We start from the raw sequence: 9381 nt of genomic DNA, 5'->3' as shown, positions 1-9381 counted from the left end.
CGATTAATTTTAGCTTCAGCCATAAGACATCTAGCCATGTCCATAATAGTTCTGTTCAATCTCTCTGCGGTACCATTAAGTTCATGTACATAAGGTGGACAAGGGTCAACAATAATACCTTTTTCACAAGCAAATGTACAAATTTTCGAATTTATATATTCTGTTCCGTTATCACACCTAATCCTTTTAACCTTTTTATTAGAAATGTTTTCAACCTGATTAATATATTCAGCTAGACACTCAAAAACTTGATCTTTACTTTTAATACAGAAAACTTTAATCAATTTACTATAATCATCAATAATGCTTAAAAAATACTTCTCCCCATTACTTCCAACAGTGTTATGAGGTCCATTTAAATCAGTATGAATTATTTCAAGAATATCATTGGCTTTAGTTCTGTTATTTTGAAAAGGTAAGTTATGCATCTTATTTTCAATACAGATTGCACATTTCATAAAGTTACATTCAAGATTTTCAGGTAAATTCTCTAACATATTATTTTTACAAACCTTACTTAAAGAATTAAAGTTTATATGCCCTAATATTCTGTGCCATTTTTCCTTAAGAGACATTTCATTTTTAGGTTCAATTTTACAAGTAATTACATTGGCATTGATTTCGTTTTTAACCAACAAGCATTTTATGTAATATAAATTATTATACTTCTTAGCAATTCCAACTATCTCATTATTTTTGTTATAAATTTTACTCACATCAGCTTCAGATATAATTTTATTATTTTTAGTAATTTTACTATAACTTAAGAGGTTATTATTCATTTCTTTTACAAAGAAAACATTTTTAATAGTAACAGTTGACACCCTATTACAAATAAAGAAATTACATATAACAGTACCTATCTTGGTTGCTTGTAGTATTCGACCATCTCCAAGTTTGACATTATTTGGTGTTTTTAAAGGTAAAAATGTACTAAAGTATTTGTCATTATTAATTATGTGGTCTGTGCATCCACTATCAAGCACCCAAGTAACCTCATTATTTTCAGAAATTTTACTACTTACAGTTTCACTGACATTTTGACCTACATTAACCATAAACACACTACTGTTGCTGTTTGAGTTTGGTTGAGCATGTCCTCCATGCCCCCTGCCTCTGCCTCGAAAGTTACTTCTCCTGCCTTGAAATTGACCACCCTGAGAGTGACCTCTGTTGCTAGGCCCATAGGTATTGCCACGATTCCGATGAACATATTCTCTAGATGAGTTGCCACTTGAACTTTGGACTCTGCAGTCTCTCTGTATATGTCCAGGTTTGCCACACAAATAACACACTCTTGACTGGTATTGCAGCTGCGGTCTGGAATGACTAGTTGCCATAAATACATTAGACCTACCCTGATTTGAACTGATGGCTGCTGACGGTCCATTTTCCAAAGCTTTTAGCTTAATTTTTTGCTTCAAAAATTCACAGGTTCTTTCAGCTTCTGGTAAAACATCAATTAGGTCTCCTATATAGCTGTATGTACTTGGCAGCGCCTTAAGCATATAGTTCAACTTCTCAACTTCCTTAATAGGAGCACCTGCAGCTCGTAGGTCATTTATACTTCTTTCAAAGGCATCGAAAAAGGCATTTACATCAGTAAAGTTCTCCAACTTAATTCCCTCAAGAGCACTTCGATAGACAATCTGTAAAGCAGTAGACTGTCTGTTATACATCTCATCAAACTTTAGCATAATTTTTCGTGCTGTGTCCAGGTGAGACACATATTCCAACTGCCTGTTAGAAATGCCACTATAAATGTAATTGACCGCCCTAATTTCCATTAGATTCCACTCCTCGTCGTTATCTGTAGCAGCCTTTTCACGAAGGACAACTTCCTTGCATTTTTTAAACTCCAGAAACTTACATAGCCGGGTCTTCCAATTTGCATAATCCACACCATCAAATATCGGTATAACAACATCATCACATTTCATAAGGGACATCTTAAAAGTAGGACTTGCTTCACACTTTATTTCTCCAGAAAAATACGTTCACTAAACGTTTACAAGCACAGACAACCACTTTACATTTTACGTATTACAAAATCACTAAACCACGCTCTGCTACCATGTTAAAATATTAGACTAATTGAAACTCCTTGTTAGCAATTAAACTAAAGTATATTAGGAACGTTTGATGGTGATTACAGAAAATAAATAAATGATCACATTGATCACATAACAAAAGTATTCTTCTAAAACTAAATACCAGTAATAAAAAGGGAACTACTACAGTACAGAAGCGTAAAAGCATGAAAACTTACAGTCCCGAATATTATCTTATAACACTATTAGCGCCATCTGTTACGCGTAGCTCAAAGCCTAATATATTCACATAATTTGAATATTTAATAATCAAATACAGAGATCATAAAAGTATAATATTATTCTAGATACTTAACAACATCACTTACCTACCATTAAGAAAGAAATAAAAAAAGAAAATGTGCTATATTACGTAAGACAACAAAATCTTGTGTACAAGCATGCTAAAAACTAAAAAAATCTAAATTCACTTTAAATTTTAAATTTCAAACAAACATAACATCTAAAACACTTTACCATAAAATTTACACACATTACCAAAATTAATCATAACAAAACAGATTGAGAAAAAAAAGCATCTTTTTGATAAATTTCATTAAAAAATAAGTAAAGCTGTCAATAAAACAGAATTTAGAGGAAGTAAATTAAATTATTTAATAGGAAACAAAACTAAAACACTAAAACTTAAGGAATACAAATTATTTTCAAAAAACATCAAAACCAACAACAGCTCTATTTAAGTTGGCAGCATAAAGGCTAATACTAATACTAATATAGAATATTAGTATTATCACCGTAACAGAATACCTGTACCTATTTTTCTACTATACAAGAAATCATATCATAGTTTCATTATTGACCCTATTAACTTACGAAATGGATGCAATTCGGAAGGTAAAATTTTAATAGTTAAGAAAGCATGTCTTTTATGTAATATCTGAACGACTTATTTAAGAGAATCCTATGATTTAGCGTTGAAACTTGTTGAAAAATCAATAAAAGTATAACAAATTTTAAAATATGTATACTTTTATCCAAGTTATAATTGACTTTTAAAAAAAGCAAAGAGCAGTTTCTGTGCTTGGATTTTTATTAAAGTCATGCCGATTCCTCGACGATATTTTGCTTTTGTTAAGAAAGTTTTAAAGTTCATTCTTAATAGCAAGTTCAATAATTTTTCAAATGTTTAAAAGGGACTAAGTAGCGTTAAAAGGCGGGTGATGTTGACCTCGTCCTATGGTATTTTTATTGACTTCTGGTGGAGATTTTAAAAAAGGTGAGCTTTACAAGGTCGCTCTGTGATTGTTCGTAGATTCAACCCCCCTTTTGGGCGTTCTGATTGGTCGGAAAATGGCGCATGCTTAAAGAGAGGTTTGTGGAAGTGTGGAAATTAGGAATTCTAAATGCGCTGTTGCAAAGTGGTGTGGTAAAAAATTTAGAGGATTTAGGGAAAATATAGATGATGAAAATGGGATTTTTCCGTACATTTTAAGGAAATAAATAAATTAATCTATTGAATAAATGAAGCAACCTTAGAACATTGAATGCTTAGAATAAGCTTAGCTGCAAACCATAGGCGAGGTTGTTTGAGTTCACCATCTCACAGACGATGATGTCAAATCGATTTTCCAATTTTTCATACAATATATATATGTTTTTTAATCCACTGACTATTTTTCTAATGTGTCGTATTTTGTAACAGCTAAAAAATTGACTCTTTAAAATTTTATTTTAGTTGCTAACGTATGTATACTTTAAGAAACTTTTCAGAATAAAAAATATTCCTGACAAAAAAGTTAATGAAAAAAAAAAGCAAATTGGCAATATAAAATACCTCATATGTCTACAATGCAAGTATCCAATGTTGCCACTTTGTTTTTTCTTCTAGACATTTTTTCATATCCGATTAATTTCCAGCGACCAAAATCGAGAAAGCTGCATATGTCAGTTTAAAGTTTGAAAGCAACCTATTTATAGCGCGCACTCGCTGTTATTTCATCCATATAATGTCTGTATCTCCGATAATTCCCAAGAAATTTAAATATTTTTTTGTCCACATATTAACAATGAATAACTAAATCGATACAAACAGTTTTTTTTTTGTGGAAATTAATTAAAAAGTCAAATGTTAAAGAAATCAAAAATGCTCTCTGTTTTTTGAACACATGTATCTTATTATTTTTCTTTTTCAGGTGGAAAGACAGAAATTGGTTGTCAAAACGTCATGCAATGAAATAAATGTTTGGATAAAAAATTTTAGAGCAATCCTTTTTTCCTGTTACTCTTTTTTTGCTTATTGCATTGGTGTAAAACGCTAAATGTATGTAAATGAAAATTAGAATTAGTATATAAATAAAAGATGATTTTGTTTGTACTGAGCTGTGTTGCCATCTGCAACCAGTGCTAACTAAAAGTGAATTGAGAATGAATACACATGTTTTTTAAATTTTTTTAAAGAAAGTTAAGGATTAATGTGTAAAATTCTTTTAGAACTCACTTGTCAATGGACATCAATACTTAACAGCTTTTACCTTGGCGTTGGAGCCATAACGAAGCTGCTACATTCCAGGTACAATATATTAAGAAACATGATACTAATTGATACATTTAAAATAATTTTGAAATTAATAAAACTTTCATAAACTCATACAGCAATATCAGTTAAAGTCATATATGTTAAAACTTAGCAACGTTAAAATGATTGCATATTATGATAATGACTATTTAAAACTTCAAAAGTGAACTTGCAGTAATGAAGGCAACTGTAAATTCGTATTGTATTGTAGAAAGGAGAAATATAGAGACTTGTAATATGGCAAGTGTTGGTTAATGAGAAATTCTAAAATAAGTTTCATACACTTAAATGAGACGATTTTTAATGAATGTTTTATTAATTAAAGTGAATAGATTTATTTGTCAAGATGTTCAGTGAAGTCCACTCAGATTTTTTATCAAACAGACGGAAATTAAAAATCAAAAATTATGAAATTTAACAATTAAAGAAAATTAAATTTAAAAACACAAACACTAGAAGAAACTTGACTTTCACAATGCAAGAAGTTAAGTTGTATCATCATAGAGTGGTAATGAGAGACATTTATGTAATAAGTATTAGATTTGTGCGCTTTATTTAAAAATCTAAGCGATTATAATTTTGTAAGGTGGCTATTAATTTCGTGCTGATAAGGATGGTTGGAATGGTATGACAGGGCATCATCTATTTGCGCGAAAAAAATCGTGTGAATGAAAATTGAACCTTTGCCTAAGAGCGGAATTTATAGGTTGTCTTTTATCGTTGTTTACCTTTGAAGAACACATTAATTCTTCTAGACATAATTTCAGCCTTCAGTCCAATGCAAAGATTTTACACCTTCCAAAGGATTTGGATAACTTTCTTCTATAATATACATGTAATAAATATGTAAACCAGTTTGAGATAATTGCAAACCTCTACAAACCTAAGTTTTTTGATAAAAAATTATTGAATTGTTAGATGTTAAAAATATAAACGGCTATAACTCATAACTATAATCATTTATATTTTTTAACATCTAACAAAAAACAACAATAACAAATTATCGAGTTGTTTTTTTTATTCAATTATTGAAAGAAAGAAAGAAAGAAAGAAAGAAAATGTGCTATATTACGTAAGAATAATCTTATGTATAAGCATCCTACAAGCTAAAAAAACAAAACACAAATACAATTTCAAAAATTGACAAAACAATGAACAAAATTAAACACAAGAAGACAAAACTTTTTGAACATACTTAAATTAAAGATAACTAAATAAAACAATCAATTACTAAATAAAGGTAAACTTGTTGACAAAACTAGAGAAGAAAAAAGGAAAAAATAGAAAACTTTCCAACATGTCCAAGGTTAAAACCTATCATTAAAAAAGTCATCCAGGTTATAATATGCCTTAGCCAATAAAAGCGACTTTAATTCTCTTTTAAATTTCTTAACATCCGATATATGTCTAACACATAGAGGAACATGATTGTAAATTTTTTTACTTATGTAAATTAATGAGTTTTTGGTAAGGGAAGACGTAGGTATAGGTAGGGGAACATCATTTACACGACGAGTCAAATGGCCAGTGTCAGAGGGTAGTTTGGGAATTTTGTGAATAAGAGCAGCTGTTTCTAAGATAAAGAGTGAAAAAAGAGTTAGGATTTTTTCAGAAATGAAGAGGGATTTGCAAGAATCTCTTAACTTAGCAGAACACAGGTATTTAACTGCTTTTTTTTGAATAACAAAGATAATGTTAAGTAGCCCCTTATTGGTTAAACCCCAAAAAGGCAAGCCATACCGAATATGAGATTCAATAAGTGAAAAGTACACTGAACGTGCAACCACCCCTCCCAGCTCTTGTTTTGCCATTCTTACTGCGAAACATCCAGAAGATAATTTCCCAGCTAAATGTAAAATATGATCTTCAAACCGAAGGCGACCATCAATGGTAATTCCTAGGAACTTGCAGCACTCTTTATTCTGCAAGAGGGAATTTTCGTCAAACATCAGACCCTGAACATCGCACTTAAACCCCATAATAGACGTCTTTCTTACATTAAACACGAGCCTGTTGGAAGCACACCACCCTGATAAAATCTGAAGGTCTTCAAGGATACAAGTCTTAATATAGTCAGAATTTTTATGGCTCCATAGTATGGTGGTATCATCAGCAAACTGAACCACCTTGCCCTGCAGTTTCAATGAACTCAAATCATCCACATACAGTAAAAATAACAGTGGTCCCAACACTGAACCCTGGGGAACGCCGCATTTTAGGGATCTAGAAGCAGACAAACGCCCAGACACTGAAACCTTCTGAGTACGATTTGATAGATAGGACTCAAGCCATCGCAATGCTACGCCTCTAAAACCATATTTATCGAGCTTAGATAACAGTATTCCATGATCCACACAGTCAAATGCTTTGGATAGATCACAAAACACTGCCGCCGATGACTCTCCAGAATTCAAGGACACATAGACGCTCTCCAAAAAGCTAAAAACAGCATCATGAGTCCCTTTACCGGCTTGAAATCCAAACTGATTTGCAGACAAAATGCCATTATGATGTAAAAAGGACAAAATTCTGCTTTTTGCAAGTTTTTCAACTATCTTAGAGAGGGTAGACAAAATAGAAATGGGACGGAAATTACAAGGCTGATCCAAATCTCCACCCTTATGAAGAGGGATAACCACTGCCTCTTTTAAACATGAAGGAAAAATGCCAATATGTAAAGAATTGTTTATGGCAGAAACTAAAGCATTTAAGGCTGAATCAGGCAAAAAAAATAACAACCTCGAAGATATCCCATCAGCTCCAGATGATTTATGGTTTTTTAGGCGTTTGATTTCATTTTTTACTTGGGTAAGTTCGACAGGATGAAAGAAAAATGAATGCTCAACCGACACTTGTTGAAGATAGTGTAAGGGATCAATGTTACTACGAATGCCCTTGAGCAAGATATTAGGTATATCACAATAATAGTCGTTTAAAATGTCAGGTCTTAACTCCGGTTCCGATACTTTTCTATGGCAATGTCTAAAATCATTAATAATCGACCAACACTCTCTTTGCCTATTTGATGACATATTTAAGCGATCCTTATAATAATTAGATTTTGCTGCTTTAATTGTCTTTCTGTACAGACTACGGTATTTCTGATGATATACAAGGATATTTTCATTTGTGGTATATTTGCACAATTTAGTCAAAAAACGGAGGTTTTTAGCAGAAATTCTAAGGCCTCTTGTAACCCATGGTTTTCGTTTTTTAGTTTTAAGCCTCATTTTAGGAAAGCACTGATTGATCTTATCACACAGAACTTGAAAAAATAAAGTAAGTGGGTCAGAAGCCGTTTCAAGTGCATTCCAATTTACCGAAGCTGTAGCAGCAGAAAAAGCATTGAAATTTCTTTTGCTGAAAATTCTTCCCATATAATGAGATGAAGATGATACAGTATTATATGGCATTTTAGCAAGAATAGCTTCATGGTCGGAAATACCAGATGGGAGTACTGTGCATAAAACGTCATCAAAATTTGTACAGAAATAGTCAATTGTAGTTGCAGATGAAGAAGTTATTCGTGTGGGAGAAAGAACGTGCATTTTCAAGTCATAAGAATTTAAAATACTTAAAAGAGAAGTACGTGGCAAGGTTTCATCAGTGTATATTAAAGTCACCAGCCAATATAACCTTAGAGTGTAGGGACAACTGGGATAAAATAGAATCAAGTTTGTCCAGAAACATAGCAATATCTCCTGTAGGTGGCCTATAAACACAAAGAATATATAAATTAAAACGCTTACAAAAAGAAAGAGAGAATTCAAAAACATTCTCTAACAGAAGATTATCATACTTATCAATATTACAAAAAATCGTTTCAATTGTTTGCCTAGCCAAGATCATGGTTCCTCCATGTATAGATTGTTGACGACAAAAATTTGATATAGGAAGATAATCAGATATTAAAAAACATTCACTAGGCCTCAACCAGTGCTCAGTCAGAAGTACAATATCAGGAAAATTACATGTGTCCAGCAAAAGATGAAGCTCATCCATCTTGTTTCTTAGGGATTGTATATTAAGAATAAAGATACTTAAGTTTTTCGAAGAGCTAATTTCAATTTTACTAGTAGAATATGAACATGAATGAGATTCAACTTTCGTGGACATGTCTATAAAAAAGAAGAATCCAATTCACGATCAGTAACTAGTTCAGACTCATTAATTTGATGATTCAAAGACAATTTATTCGATGAAATATTAATTTTAAAATATTTGAAAATATGTGCATGTAATAATGATGCCAAGTCTGAACCAAAGTTACTGGCGTGATTAGACTCCAAAATCCCACACAGATTAATATTATTCTCATGAAAAGTACGATAAAGGGCCTTATTACTATTATAGATAACATTATGGTTTAAATAAGTATAAGGGCTTATCATCACTAAAGTGTTTGTATCAACATGATTTTGAATGAAATTTTTTTAAAACATCAGATGAAGAACAAATTCCATTTAACATTACTATTAAAAAATCTTCTTTCGTAAAGTCCTTAACTAAATTTGATGCTGTCCTAATCACCTCACTGCTTGAACTGCCCGGCTTCAGGAAACACTGGACCTTGTAGTAAGCTTCAAACTTTAAACGTAAATGTTTTAGGAACACTCTGCTACAATTTCCACCAACAAAGAGAAGCCGAGGTCGACTATCGTCAGGTGTATTTGGCCTAGTTGGTAGCTGTGTTGGAGAATTAATAACAACAGATTTGGATATCTGTAACTGTTCCTTCTATGCACAAATGTCGGA

Source organism: Anthonomus grandis, chromosome 5 (genome assembly GCF_022605725.1).
Source record: "Anthonomus grandis grandis chromosome 5, icAntGran1.3, whole genome shotgun sequence".
Lineage (NCBI taxonomy): Eukaryota > Metazoa > Arthropoda > Insecta > Coleoptera > Curculionidae > Anthonomus > Anthonomus grandis.
The sequence above is the reverse complement of the archived record's forward strand: the minus strand, read 5'-3'. Positions refer to the sequence as shown.